Below are 16,404 nucleotides of genomic sequence, written 5' to 3' on the forward strand. Positions count from 1 at the left end.
GAAGTTCTACTCAGGGGGGTTATAGACACTTACAAGCACCCAAGTTCGAAGATAGGGTGCTTAGTGGTATCTTTAGATGCTTGGTCTAATGTCGTTTAAGATTTAACGCCTCATATTTTTATACGTATAAATAGAAGTTTACTGCATCCAAGTTTTCCTATGAATCTCATAAATCTCTGATGGTTTAATGTTTCTGTGATCGAATAAGTTAGACTCAGTCTTCTTACTATTTCAATCAAGATAGTTATACTAGACTCGACTAATTTTGCGTCTGGTATAAATTCTCTATCGATAAATCATTCTGTACGGCTGGTCATTTGATCACAGGCTACTAAGACATTCTATTGGTTTCATTAGTTTTTATAAATCATAAATTTTAATAAATAGTACTTCAGTCTTCTGTCTATAAATGTACTTTATGTAAGTTTGAATCGTCAGACAGCAAATGCTAGGTCATTCTATTATCAGAAATTATACCAATTTCAATACTGTTGTCCTTAAACTATTAGAAACTGACAAATAGAGAGTATTGAAGTCTACAAATTTATATTTTTAATAAAAAGAAGAGAAGAAGATGGCATCTTTATTTTTGAAGAAGAAAGAAAGAAAGAAGAAAGAGAGTCCTGTTTACGAAACTACCTGCAAAACAGTTGAAAAAGATCTCGAAACGATACGCGATAGTAATTATTTTAAAACGAGCCATCGGTCTATTAGTTGTATCAGCGATCGCCGATGACAGATAACGTCGGTCTGCCCTTTGTCCCGATATTTGCCTGTGGAACATTGTTCGACGGGGACCTTCGTCTATCTTTGGGATCGGCTTCTTCGATCCTGAAAAAGAGCATCTGGCTGCTGCTTCCACGTGGCCCGATTTCTTTGTGCTCTCAACTAGGTCCTCCCGTTTGATCTGTCCATCCAAGCTTCTAGGAATCCGTCGAGATTGACGGTAAAAACAGCAACAAAGGAGAGAAAGTAAAAGGTATATATTTAAAGTATATAAAAGAAAAAATTACAATTTTGTAAGATTTTCCCGAAATCATTACCGGTTTCTTCACGATTAATAATGGCACAAGAATTATTAATATTTCAAGAGTTTCGAGTCTATCGAATCTACCATTCTTTCAGATACCTTTTCTTCCGGATCATGCTTAACTCTCGGGCTTCGTAGTAGAGGAGATGGTTTTAGAAGAACCTAAAAAGTATCCAAAGATCCTTTAATCGGCTCCCTGGGACTGCCGAGCACTCGAGTGTTCCCGATTTCACTCCATCCTTTTTCTCCCTAGACGTTTTCTCCTCGATCCGTCAGCCGGCCGGAATAAGAGCAGTCGACGCATGCTCATCGGCCTGTTATAATTTCGGTTCTATTAGCCTCGTAGTGGGACCATAAGCCCCGAAGGGATTTCAAGAGATCGTAAAGTTAAGCCTGGACCCCACAGAGGTACCACCGTGCCTCGACGTTCCTTCTCAATGTGTAGGTGTACGCTTCCCTTTTGGCTGTGTCTACGCACAGTATTCATCGAAGGTACGCAATAAAAAATTAGAGTATCAATAATAGATACTAGATCACCCAGGCACAATATTTTAAATATTATAGAAAATCATTTGAAAGTGTTATAGTTTTAGAAGGTAGTACTATAAGCTACAGAGTTTAGTATCTGCAGCAGTAGTGTCCATTAGTATTACTAATTAGTATTAGATTAATGATATCGTAGTATTGATATTAATATTGATAATACTACAAACGCCCCTGACCATTAGTATCACTAATTAACATTAATATCAGTATCGGTACTGTTATTGTTCCAAAATTAACATAAAAAGTTCCATGCATCGTGTAATGGAACGTTAATCCAGAAAAAGCAAAAACGTGCCTCGAGTATCATTTGGGTCTATACAGACATGAAGAGTCGTGAAGGGCGAAAACTCTGTGAACAGGGTCCATTTATGAGTACACCGTCAAGTAGCATCTTGACATGGAGCTCAACAATGGCTACTTGTTAACTCACCGCGTCAACAGAGAAAGGAAAACGACACCGGGTCCCGATTCCACGAGCTTTTCACCTGTCTAAAATGGAAAGTCTTTGAAATCCGCCGCTTCTTAATTGAGCATCCTTAATCAAATTACATAATGGCTTGAAAATTTAATCGTCTAATTTCGAGTCTAATTTCACGCTTACCAACGGAAGTCTATTAATAGACCTTAAGCTTATTAATGGTCTATAAAGATTCACCGATTGTTAATAATTGATCGAACAGGTGCAACGAAACGCTGTTCAGGAATTTCGAGGAATTTTGGAAAATCTTTTTTCACGAGGTTACGGATCGACAACGTTGCTCGAATAAAACGGATAATAAGTTTGACGGCGTTACAATGCGGTCATTACACGTCTATAATGACGGCGCATTCAAGCACGAACGACCAAGGTGAATTGCAATGCACCACCGGCCCCATCCGAAAGCATCTGTCCACTAACAATAGCTTTACGTTGCGCCACCCTGCGAATCGTTACGCAGAAATTAATGATGCCTGTTCCACGTCGAACCTCGTCAAAATTACAGGCTGTCTCTTCGACGGATCATCCTCTTAAGGAAGTTTAAACAGAGTCAAAATTGTGCCTATCAACATCATGGTGTGCTGAACAAATTTTCGGGATCTCGCCTGAATCAGAAAAAGATTTCCGACCTGAGCCTGACCCGAGTTTTTGAGTACCCGCAAATACCCCCACTGTTTACCAGAGACACCCTGTATACCCTTGCAGTCAAGAGGCATAAGGGATGCGCGGAGCTTCGATCGATTCGTTGAAACGAACGAAAATAATGCATTCGACGCTGCTTTCTCAATAATCACACCTGAATATTCCTGAAAAGCCAAGATGTCCATTAGGTATTTAGAGCAGACGACTGTTAAAAGTAATATTTCATAAGATTGAATATACAATGAAATTAGTGGGTTGCTAAGGAAAGTCTGATCATCAGGAACCATCTGTGCTTACAACTATTTCTGGAGGAGGTAAATCGGTCCATTACCTCAGAATATGGATTCTCCAAATTTTAAAGTTCAATTACTTAAAATAATCATACGATTGAATGACTACAGATGCATCGCCAATGAGCATCAGTGATACGATCCAGAGACTACTGGAACTTAAAGATATCAGAGAATGTTCGAAAGCCAGGTTTACAATGTATCGATGTAAATAACGAAGCGACGGGGTTAAAGTCGCTACGCGGTGCGCTTAGACAGAGCAACCCAGAGGTGGGAGAACGATTTCGAAGGGGGGAATATTTATGGGCAGACCGGCTGAAATTAATTTATGCAGCCGCATAGGCTGCCACGTAATTTATTCGCGGTGCTCGCGACGATCAGTCACTCTCTTCACTGGCTTTTGTGTGTAAGGAAATCCTTGCCCATTAGAAACGGCCACGAAGAGCCCTTTCCCTCCGCCTATACACCCAGTCGATCCCTCTTTCTGTTTCTCTTCCGAGTGGCTCGATACCGGGCCATGTACCTTCAAGATCTGGAATCATTGTTGTTGAATCTATGGGTTCGCCCTGAAGATCATTTAATCATCAGAAGCTCAATTATTGATCCTCAAATGGTGACTGTGCTCATTACACACGCTTCAAGTACATTCGCGATCAACGACGCAGTCAGGATCCACATAAGTCGCAAGGACACGAAGAGTTCACGAGCAAGGATGAAAGATCCAGGACTCCGAGATTCGGGAAGAAGCGAAACGGTTTCGGGAGCACAGAGAGACGACGAGGAGGAGTAAAGGAAAGAAGAAAGGAGAAGGAACAGGCAGGATCTCTGTCCAGGATCTGCAGTGCACCCGTGTTATGATTTGTGGGGGCCCAGATCCTGATCCTGTCTGCCTGGAAGAGGGCACCCACGCTTTCCAGGAACCGCGTCCTCCTCGTACGAACGAAGAGGAACGAGGAGAAAGGGTGGGGTAGAAGGGCAGGCCCGGTGCACGGGTGGGGGGACGTCTTCGAGATCAGCCGACCCGATTACACCGAGGGTGTAATGGACGGACTAATTTGTGAAATTTAAATTCCGTCCCCGACGTTTTACCGCGAGCTGAGCCGGTGTGCCTGGAGGAGCCCGAGGTCAAGATAAATCGCGACCCCCTCCTGGACTTCATAGAATCTACGGGGACGATCCGGAGGATCTTTCTGGAAAATCGTAGGTGGGCAGAAGAGGTGGTCGTGTCGCACCGAAGTGATATCTAGATTCGTGTTTCGATCGTCTCCGAAGTGCATTCCGTGATTCCTATTATTAAGTTTGAGGCTCCTTGCCCCAAAAATTGAATACAGTTTTTGGGAAAATTCTCAATTTCCTGAAATACTCCCTCGAAGGACCAAAGTTGGAAGGCCCAAATGTCAGAGAAGCAAAAGAGCCAAGCAATAAGACAATGGTCCCCAGAACGGGCAGCAGGAGAAAGGAAGGGAACACCAGGAAGGGAAGTGGTACGGTACGGTGAAAAGGTAGGGAAAAAAAAGAAAGGGAGAAAGCAAAAGATGGGAGCATCGGGAGCAAGACGTCGACGGAGTGGCGGATTAGAGGCGGCTTCTCGCTGTATAGCGAGCGGGCCTATTGTCGGGCCGCATAATACGGTTATGATTTAGTTTTGGGTCGTGAGGATACGAGCGAACGAATGAACGAACAGACCAAAGGGGGCCTGACGGACTGTGCCTGGATGCAAGGAGAGGGGCCCGAGAGCTGTTGGTGTCGGGTTACAGCGGGGCCAGGGCCCCGCCTGGACATCCACACGTCTTCGTATCCGCGGACCCACACGCAGTCGGGCCCTTTAAGCGTGCCCATAACTGCGTGTACCGAGGGCCACGATCACGCGTGTCCCTCTGTCTCTCATCTGTGTCCCCCTTCGCTTCTAGTTATCTCTGTACCTTTATTCCGTTTCCCTCTGAAAGGACGCTACCTTTTATCGGCTACCTTTAAGCTGCGTCTACATTATATAACAAAACGGTGTTGTAAAACGAATTGTTTTATAACCTTGTTGTACATAACTTGTTACAACATTGCGCTTTTTAGTAACAAGTTTGTACAACATTAACCTTTGGATTCTGGACATGATTCCGGAAATAATGTTCATTTAACGGAAAAATCTCTAGGCACGGGAAGAGTCTAGGATGTCGACGAGAGAAAGTATAAACAGCTGTCGTGTAATTTTCTCGTTTTGTATAAAAATGATCCAACAATCGTCGAGTTTCTCCGGCGACCGTGCTAGCGAAGATGGCCCGGTGATTTTTCTAGGGGAAAATAAAAATAACCTGTCACCTTACGCCGCAATGTCCCTTTCTTGCACGACGCGGGTGCACGTTCCGCGAACTCGCGAATTATGAATATGATTATCTCGGACGGGCTCTTGACGGGAAGCCAGACCTGTCCCAGAGGTGTCACCTTACATCCTCCCCCTCCTCCATGGTGTCGACGCTCCTAGGGACCCCTCGTGCCGCTCTCCCGTCCTGACTTGGCGCGTGACGTCGCTTCTCGTAACCGAATCTCGCGAATAATTGGACCTCGACAGGCTTAGCTTTCCTTTCGTTCGCTTCTCTATCGCCTTCCAATAAAGACAAATCTATTTTGTTCCATCTACATATTTCAAAATCTAGGTATACTTTCAGCGATAATACAGCAAGCTAGGTCCCTGCTTCATTTGGATTCGAGCCACGACCTTTCTTTAACAATTATGAATTTCATTTTATTTTATTTTGTTGTTATTACTTTTTGTTACATGTATAATAAATGTTAAGAAAATAAAAATGTGAGAGGAATACGCTTCCTCATCAAAAATTCATCCTTTCCAAAATTGACCGGTGAAAATTTCTCAGCCGCCGCATCAAGACGTAGCTCGTCGTTATCCACGGCCACGATCGGCCCCCGGTTAATATGTAAAAATGTAAATGGTCCGGACGATCGACGTCCAACAGCGAAAGCGAGTTGTTCCGTCTGAAAAAAAAGGAGAAGAAAAACGTAAAAAGAGAAAGAACACGAGCGTTTCTCGGAAGAGGCGAACTCAATCACCGGAGAACTGGATTCACCGAAAAATGTTCAGCTGAATCAATGATCCTTGGAAATTGCAATGTGGACCAATTACACTCGCCTTATGGAAACTGTAGTGGGCTGACAAAATTGAAATCCATCGAAGTGAAGGATGTTAAAACGAACGAATGAGAGAAGATAAATCGAAGGTATGAGAGGAAGGGGGATACAGATGGGCCGTCAGCCTCTTTTCCGCAGGGTCCCGCAATAAATTTAAACGGGGCCAACAAGGGCCAGTTCGCAACCGGCGATAACGATCGAACGAGCGTCAGAGAAGTGCTAAGTAACTACCGATCGTATCGAAGATAAAATGGCTCGACTGCAGGCATCCGTCCTGTGTGCCTGCCACGGTGCACCATAGAACTTTTCGTCGCGTTATTGACGCGTCACCTAAAACGGTCACCGATACGACACCATGTGACCAGTTGCCAACAATGGCTGACACGAACGGGCTAAACAGGACCCGCTTGTGTGTTTGACGTTTATGAATCGAATTTCTCGACGGGTCGTCAGCCGACTGATACGTGAGGGAGATACGCTGGAAAAGCCCCCTGAAGTATACGCGCCATGGGACTGATCTATACCCTACCCGATGACGCGATACGTCAACAGTTCCTGTAAACTGTTTCAACAGTTCGGATGTATTAAGAAAAGCCGCGACGTGTATATTTGTTGGGATTCTGTGGAGCTCCTCTTATCGCAGAGTTTATTTTATAGAAATGAATGAATGAAAGTGTTTGAAACTGGATTTGAAAGGAGTGTTAGATTCTTGAAGCGGATGGTACGGATCGGTAATTCATTTTTATTTACCGATATTTCCCTGGACGAAGAGGTAGCTCGTGTTCCATCCCACTGACAAAAGGATTTCAACCCCCGTAAACAATTACAACCAGTGTGGAATGCATAAAATACAATTCTCTTAATTCCCCGTATCGTTGTTCGCGGTACACAACCGTCTGCACCCTAATTTCATTCAACCCTCCAATCGCCCCATAGAAATTCGTACCGCTCGATTCAAACCCACCAAGCATATGTCAAAGATCTTGTCCCCTCTTCCGTACAATGACACCATGGAATTTCGTGCAGACGATTGGCTGGCCGTTCGTCCAATGAAACACGCGATCGCGGGGAGAGTTCTATGGGGGTTGACACGTGGTGAGTCTCGTGGGGTGGAATTTATGGGCTTACCCAGGCCGCTAACGCAAATATAATAACTCCCTCCTTTTCTATGGGATTACGCTAGATTATATGAGACACTTGGCGCTTTTGGGAGACGTACTGCAGAAATTTTGAAACAAATTCATTTAAAGCTGAGAAGAGGAAAAATAGTGGAAGTGTTAGTTTTAATATTGAGGAAATGCGAATGAAAAAAGTGATTTATCAAAATGTGAACCCTGTGAAAAGATGGTACTACTACGTCAGTGATTGCAAATGTGTTAATATCAGTGCTGAAGTGCATACTAAATTAACAAATAATTCTTGAAGAGCAACTTTCAAGATCTTCCTAAGTCATGCCATTTTTTCACATATTGATCCAGGTTTTAACCTGGTTACGTCTCTTTTGAATCGACTTACTCTTCGAAGTCCCGAGGGGGATAAAGCGATTGAAACGAAATCGAACGCAGCGTACACAAAGATAGAAGAACAAGTATGAATCAAAGTGTCAGGTGAGCGACTATAGAGTTGATCGTTGACTGCCTGTAATTCTAGCCAGGAATTAAGCGGTGCAGCCAACAGCCGCAGCTTGGACGTTGCAAGAGAAAGGACAACCTGGTAATATGACTATAGGCCATGGGATTCAATATCCAAATTGAGAAAATTAAGTTTTTAACAATCTTGGTATATCCTCGGTTCACGAGTGACACTCAAGAACCTTGTAGTGGTCCAGTAAATTGATGTATTACAATGAAGAATTTTCTTCGACACACCTGTATACCAATGGAATCTTATAACCTGCAATAATTACTTATCGAAAAACACGTGTAGCTATCTGAAGTAACAGGAAACATGAGAAGGTGTTAAATGGACCATTCACCTATTGCAATCTGCTTGATTATTAAATTTGTAATTAAGTTACAGGATGCGAAAGGGTGGGCCTTGAGGGGAGTTTGTAGACCATTTCCCTCTAACTCGAATCTCTAAGACCCTTTCACATCTGTATAGCACGAATGATTGAAAAATGCAAACAAGCGATGACGATGGCACGCGAAGGGATTATCGTATTGATACACATTTATGGATCGAGACAAACCCTTGCAGTGGTGCGTGTAGAAGCAAGTGAGCAGGCGTTTAGTGTGCGACGAAACGGAGCTTCAATGTAATGATATGGTTTTCGGTTTCTGTATTGAAACACGATTCTCAGTGGGGTAGGTCGGCGATGCGGTGTGAGCACCAAGAGGAGGACGCACACGCGTCGCGTCGCGTCGCGGTGGTGGCTCGCGTCGAAAGCAGCGGACGAGCGCGTAATTTGTCGTAGGAAAAGAACGTCCTTCAGCTGTCGCGTCGGGGATTCTGAATGGACCCTGCCGGTGACTGGAGATTCCAGCTGTTCGCGCGTACACACGCCGCTTCCTCTTCGACGAGGAACAAGCTCGTACGTACGCTCTTACCCTTCCATACTTCCTTGATTTTTCCGTATCAATTTATATATCAATGGTCAGATTATTGAATCATGAGAATAGACCTTAATACGTAAAATTATCAAGGAGACCGTATTCTAAGTCGATAGACTTTTAATCTTAAGCGCAATTTCAAAGAGTTGTTGCTACATGCGAGACCACTGAAATCGTACTCCAGGTGGTCAATGCATCCCCTCTCGTTCACCCTGGTAACACGAACCACATTTTTCCGCGCGCTCGTCGAGCACCGATTGCCTCCGAAAACCGCGTTTCTCGTTCGCGATCGTCGATTGCAAAATGCGATTTCGCGGTTTTCGCCTGCGGTGTTCGACGACTGTAGTACATTCGTATAACGTAATGTTGTTAGCAAATCAGCGCGACACGGAATCAGAAACGTTTCATCGTGTACAGTGAAAATCTATTTAACCAGTGGTATACGAATACAAATAATAGTAAGCAACAGAATTGAGAAAGCGCCGGACCGAGAAACAAGGAACAGACAATTGGCGAATGCGGGACAAAATTGTCCACGTTGGTTACATAATGGGCCTCCTCATGCTTCGTCAAATGGTGGGCAGTGCGAGTATTTAGATGAGTTGACTCCAATTGGCGTACGTACCGTGAGAATCCAGTATCTAGCGCGTGGACCCTGTGTGAACCGAGTAGACGGGGAAGAAAAATGGGTGAACTAATCATGCAAATTGGGCACAAAGTTACGTAATTCCGCTTTATCTTCAGCTAAACGTCCGTCATAATCTAAAGCTCATTTTACTCATTGAAAAATGATCGAAGGATAAACTTCTAAATGATTGTTACAATAAAAGCAAGACAGTGTCGAGAACTCGGCAACGAAAGGACCGATCAAACGTTTGAAGAATGAACGTCAAGACCAGAAAAATTTGTTGGGATAACGGTGGATCGTGATTGGTCGAACGGTAGAGATTTGCAGGAAGAACGGAAGAGGGTTCGGAACGATTATGCAGCACGACACGGTGCGCAACGAGGAGGAGCAGTGCAGTGCACGCTGCGAGCAATGTGCGAGGCTTCGCGCGGCCGTCAATTACGATTAATTAGAGCGGAGACTGACAGCGGACGCAGCGACGGCTACTTAATACTTTAACTTGTCCCCAACCCTCCAGCCGTTCACTTCCTCCGTCGTCGACGGTGACGGATCGAGCGAGAACGCGTCGCGTCCCGTCGCGACCGAACGTGTGCATCCCTTTTTGCTTTTCTTCGCCTCGATCTCCATTCACGAAACGTGAGAGCACTCTCGTCGACCAGCCTGGCTCGTTGTCCGTGCTTGAAGAAAGGATATAGAGGGAAGGAGTGGCCAGGAAGACGGAAATTCAAGCTCCTGGCAAACGCGTGCGAGAAACTGGACGCACGATGATGTTCGAATTAATTCCTTGTTACGTATTCCGACGTTCAATCACGCACGTTTCCATGGAAAATTCTGATTGCGATTGTACCTCGTTTGAAAAACAAGATAATTCGGATAATTGAGATGTCTGACTGATGTAAGCTCACTGACTCGCATTGAAACTTCATCTATTAACCCTTATTAACTTATTAACCCTTTTGCTATGGCGAAATTCGCTACATTTTTATTTTGACACCTGAAGGCGTAAGGGAAATTGATGTATATACATGAACTGGTTAGTCACAGCAAGTTGTTCGGATTGAAAAAGGAAGCGGCGACTAATAAAGGCAATTAATGGATGAGAAACATTCATAGACTTCCACTCACTGAATCATCACTACCGTAGTTATATCATAATACTTTTTTTCATAAAGATTCAGATTCAGATTAACTGATTATATTCTTAATAATTACTGTTAACGTGTTAATAATATAACATTCGTTGCATTATTAAATGGTAACAATCAAATAAAACAATCTTATCAGAAGTAGCTCAATGAATTGCAGATGTACGTACATCGTGTTTCACGGTTTGAGCTTCCACTCGTCACGCATCGTATTTAATTTGTGTTAATATCAGTGATTTTTCATTCGTTACAAGCTAAAATAATATCGCCACGAACGTAATTAATCGTATTAGCATCAGTGGAATATAGTTTATTTCGTTGTGAAACAACCACGCCGGCATTATATTTACATGGTTGGAACTTTGGTCTTGAAATTGATATGCCATAAGTAGTAGTTAGCAATTATATTCCATGTTATCGAATCGTGTCAGAGACTTGGCAATGTTTCGAAATCGGCCATTTGCTATTCAACAAGTTAATAAGTTGATCGAGCGGAAGCGTAGATCGGAAGTTCTGGAAGCAGGAAAGTGAATGGAAGTCGAAAAGCCGTTCGAATGATTGCGCTCGTTGGCAGTCTCCTTGGTTAATTGAGCCATTGTCTAGGTCCGGTTAGGCACGTCTAAGAGCCTAATGGCCGTTTCCTAGAGACGCGCCAGCCCGAATACAGAACGAATTAGAATAATTCGTTCCGTCTGGCTGCGTCACTAGATCGCATACTACATCGTTCATGTCTCGTAGAAAAAAAAAGAACCTTGTCCTTCTTTTTGCCAAGAATCGATGGTTCCACTTTAATTTCGATGTTTAACCTCGATTTCACAGCGAAGCGAATGTGGAATATTATATCGATGCTTTTGCAAATATCACTTTTAGTCGAACACGCGGATGTTTTTCGTTAAAACGAACCGCACCACTAAAACGCTGTTTTATCGTTCACTCGGTCCTTCCTGTGCGAACGTAAATATTTTATGGGTGGGAAAAAGGAACCGTGGAAAACGTTGAGAGTTTCGACGATCTGTTTTCATTTTTTGTAGTAGGTCCGCTGTATTAACAGAGGCAGTTTTATATCTGTGGGATGGATAGGACCTAGCATTTAGGATATGTGACATACACTGGACCTAGGTTTTCTGGGTCAGTAGCTTCGTTGGACCTAGGATCCATAAAGCTTTAGCTTCGTTAGGTTTAAGATTCAGAGGGCTTTGGCTCCACTGGACATAGGATCCATAGGGTCTTGGTTCCACTGAACCTAGGAACCATGGGGCCGTAGCTCCGTTGGACTTGGATTTCATAGGTCCCCTTAACTCCGTTGAACTTAGAATCCATAGAGCCTTGGTTTCGTTGGCCTTAGGATCCATAGAGCTTTAACTCCGTCGGACCTAGGATCCTTACGGCTTTAGCACCTTTGGACCTAAAACCTCAGCTAGTTTCGGACCTTATCACCCTCAGGATCCGTAGAAGTAGAAGCATACAATTCTCCAATATTAATATTTAAAAAAAACGAACGAGGAATCGGTGTTCCTGGAAAAGCCAGGCCACTCTCGAGAGAAAGACCTCGTAAGACCTCGAGGAACGGGGTCCCTTTTAATTTCTAATTTCATTACGGATTCTCGAGCAGCCCCATAATGGCCTCGATACCCCATAGGCCATCTGGCACGATCTTCAAGGAACTATATCTACATACCGATCGAATATAATCGATCAGGGATCGATCAACGGAACAACGTGAATTGAACATGGACGCTATGTCTTTCTTTTTTACTCGAAAGCCATATAATCATGCTGCCATAGAATTAACATGGCAAATTATGCGGATACACTTTCTTCCTGTTGTCCGACAAAAGAACGTCGGATTCACTTGAACAGCCATGCAGCTGCATTTTTGTCGTGCTATTAATATTTCAATGAAACGCTCCGATCGTCTTAAGAAGAGCAGATACAATTCAAACGTATAAACACGATCCAAAAGAAAGGGGAGAGAAGAAGTGTTGCGTATCGCAGCCGTGCTTGCTGAATAAGACTTTTTCCAGGGAGAGCCGGAGCCAGGAATCGTACAGACGTCGATAAGGCACACATTAATTGAAGAACAACATCCGGCAAGGAGTCGGTGGCCACAGACGTGACATCATTGTTTACGACAGAACGAAAATGGAATTAAATGAAGGGTAATTTTAGAGTGATAACGATAACAAGAACTTCGCCGACGATCCTCCTCGTCTATTCTCGCCAGGATATATTAGTCAACGTTAATTAATACAAAGAAGTGATATAATATTCTATATTGCTTGGAGACACAGACCGCACGAATCCTTTATACAATCTGACAATAACACCAATTTGAGAAACTTCAAAAATATAATATGATTGATATCAATTGAGATTCGATACATCTCGTTACTACCTTTCAGTGAGAAAGATTGTCTAAAAATATACTAACAATAAATGGAAACAAACATAGCTGTCTATTCTATTTCTGAATGTATTACAAAATATTCAAACTCATTTACTTTATATACAGAATTATTATAGAAAATGAGTTGTTCTATGGTTATAAATAAAATATAAAATTGGACCAATTGAAAAGACAGGAAAAATCGAAAGGACTGTTTTATACAAGAAACATAATACGAGGCAAAGTACCGAAAGAAAAGGTCGTTTTGCAAGTGGCAAACAAGCAGCAAAGGAAGTGGAAAGAGAATAAAAGGTACGAGCAAGGGTCATCGAAAAGGCCCTCGTTTTTACGATCTTCCTTCGACCGACAGAAGGCACACGATCACCAGTCGATCAGGATCGAGGAAAGGAAGAGAGAAGGAAGCGAGGATAATGTGGAAGCTAGCTAGAACGAATGGCTGTGTCAAATTAACCATGATTTATGGGAACGGTTCGCCAATATTCCATTCTATTAACATCGTATTATCCGTCCGTCAAATTACACGCGAACGACCCGGCTTTTCGGGAGCCGCTCCTGCCACAAAGTTATCTTTGCGAGGTAATTTAATTAACCCTTTTTCGTTTAAATGATAAGGATGTACGGGTACCCGAAAAAAATTCTGGTTGTACTTGAAATTCCATATCATCATTGTTACCGCATTAATAGTTTTCGATTATCGTTACTATGGCCAGGTGCGCAGGCATTCTATTCGAAGCCGATCGATCACCGATCGACACTTTTATAGCCGAGAATAGGCATGGTATACAATGTTGCACTCTATTTGGTCAGTTACATATTGCAACATTATACGTACAAGCGAGCATCGAGTTGCAAGTTGCAATGCGTGCACGCATATTAATTAATGCGCTCCCCATCCCAGTGCAAAATAGACTTATTTCAAACATTCGATGAATTTCATGGATTAACGAGCTATTGCTGTGATGGTATTCGATCAATGAATTTTTGGTGTTAATTGGTGAAATTCGATAAGGTATCGTTGATAAGTCGAACTAAGATTAAGGATAATAATGGATGATAGAATAACAAGGGTCAATTTCATTAATTAATTGATACGATTTAATGTTTATAAATGAACCGTGTAGAATTATATTTAGGAATATTCTTAATGAGATTATAATAATATTAAATATCTGTATATCCCTTATTTCACAGATTAACTCATTAGCGAACATCCTCCATAAATGAAAATTGGAAATATTTGAAAATTAAATACTAATTAATTTGAGCGTATAAATCTGTGAAACTAATTAGGACTAAACTTGGCACTTTCATTTCAAAGAAGTACACCCTATGTCTGTGCAAAATGATTTTGAAAGTCCCCAATGATTGTGTTAAAGAACGAAATTTTCTCTTGTGAGAACACCCAAGCGACCAAGAGGGTGGACGATGACAGACGCGTGCACAAAGCCGTGGCCGGATAAAAGAGCAATAAGAAAACGAAGATGAAGAAGAAGAAGAGGAGGAGAATGGCTCCAGGAGGCGCATCGCGTATGAACGTAGCTCGTGTCCGGTCACCCGTTAAGAAGGAAGCTCGGGACCGATGTCGAAGATAAGACGGGGACGTGTCCCTCTCCCCGTGGTATTCTTGGCTGCGAGCAGGCGAACCCGAAGTGGTACCGAAGTTTTCGGGGGGCCAACGTGCCGGGCCCTCACGTAATCCACGGATACGTCGCGACGAATTTGTACGTCTGCCCAATGAGCCAGAAACCACCCCGTGTACCCTCGTTTCGCGTTCACCGTTCTCTTTTCGCCCGGTTCTCTTCCTCTCCTGTCCACGCCGCGGACCAGGGAGAAGCCACGAAACTGGGGGACCCGTTTCAAAATGGCTACCGTCCGCATCGCTGGACACCCGATGTAAACTACAAACGCTCTTCTTCGGTCCAGACCTTTTATTTTTTTTTTTTCACTCACGACGTGGCACGCTTGGGTTTTACGGGAATCGGGAACGATTAGGGACGATCTAGAAACTGACCGAGCGAAACGACACGATCCATGGGTCGCGAGAAGGAAATGGCTAGATACGGATGTAGGAGTTGAGCTGGAAAGGGATTTTGATTGATACGATGATGGGCATTTGACGAGATGATCGAGCACCCGTGAAATCTATGATTTTTGTAATCAGAGAAGTTTGAATGCTGCACCATAAAATCAACTCCTACCACCTACAACAGATCATCCAATTTTTTCAACATTTTGAAGAACCCTCGAATCTCAAGTGCGATTGGTAGCATCGTTTCATCGAACAAAAATTTCACCACCGGAGATAGGGGATAGATGGAGGAGGGGGGCATCGAGAACGAAACAGGCGAAAAGGGGAGTGACAAAGAGATAGAGTAGGGGGATCTCAGGTAGAGGGAGAGAGAAAAGAGAGCAGAGAGCTCGTGTTTCCGGCCGGGTGAACAACAATGCCCGCAGACAAATGAGCATCCCGCCTCCATTGTTCGCTTCATCGGCACGACGCAGCCTCTCCCCGTGGTACCCACCCCGATTCCGCTTACCCTCCTGCCCCGGCCGTCATCGGAGGCCCACGTCCTAGTCCTCCTCGTCGTCGTCGTCGTCGTCGTCGTCGTCAGCATCGCCCTCGAACACCCGGCTGGGGGGTCCTCGATCAACCTGATGCGGGCCAACACCGATTAAACATCACTGCTTCGTCGAATCTCCGTCAACGGGACCCCCTTCTACCGCTAACATCCTCCATCTCCGTTCGTTGACGGGGCTCGTTCCGCCCTTCCCTGATGCCTCTTTTGTCTCTTCCACCGAGGTTCACTTCTCTACCGCGTTTTCCTCTATTTTTACCCTCATTGTCTCCGTGCACACGCTCGATGAAAATAACGCGCGACGATGTCCCCCGGTACAGAGGAGGATAGAGGCTTCGCCTATCTCGTTTCCTCTGGATTGATCCTTGTTCTTATTCTGTTATTTTACTTCTTCTTGAGGAGAATGGTAAAATAAAGTGCCAAGAGATGAGTTGTGGAGTGTATAGGGAACGGCGGAGACGAGAGGTATTTGTCCTTGTGATTCGACAGGTTTGCAATGATGGCAATTTTAGTTTAAATACCATTGTATCGCTTCACGTACCTAAGTCACGATTGACCCAACCTAACTTAACCCAACCTTGTTAAAAGTTAAGGTCCATATCCGTAATACTAGATTGGTCCCGTACAAACTTAAATATTATACCCTAAAATGAATAGTAGCCTAACCTAACCTAACCTTTAGAGAAAGTAAAATGAAAGATAGGTCAGATGCAACGAAACATGAAGAGTAAACAACTGAAGATCGATAAAATGAGGGAGAAGGGTGAACGATCGTCATAAGTTAGCCTTTATCGCAGGATGAGTCATTTCATGGTGAGTTAATCAATATTTCAATTATCTTTTTATTATGAATTAGATAAAATCAAAAGATCGATGCTATCTGGTTCTCCTGGTTACGTGTTACTGGACGTGTATTAGATTCCCTGGCGATCGAACGATGGACGATATTATTTCATGCAAAAACACAACACC

The sequence above is a fragment of the Osmia bicornis genome, chromosome 15 (assembly GCF_907164935.1).
Source record: "Osmia bicornis bicornis chromosome 15, iOsmBic2.1, whole genome shotgun sequence".
NCBI classification, from domain to species: domain Eukaryota; kingdom Metazoa; phylum Arthropoda; class Insecta; order Hymenoptera; family Megachilidae; genus Osmia; species Osmia bicornis.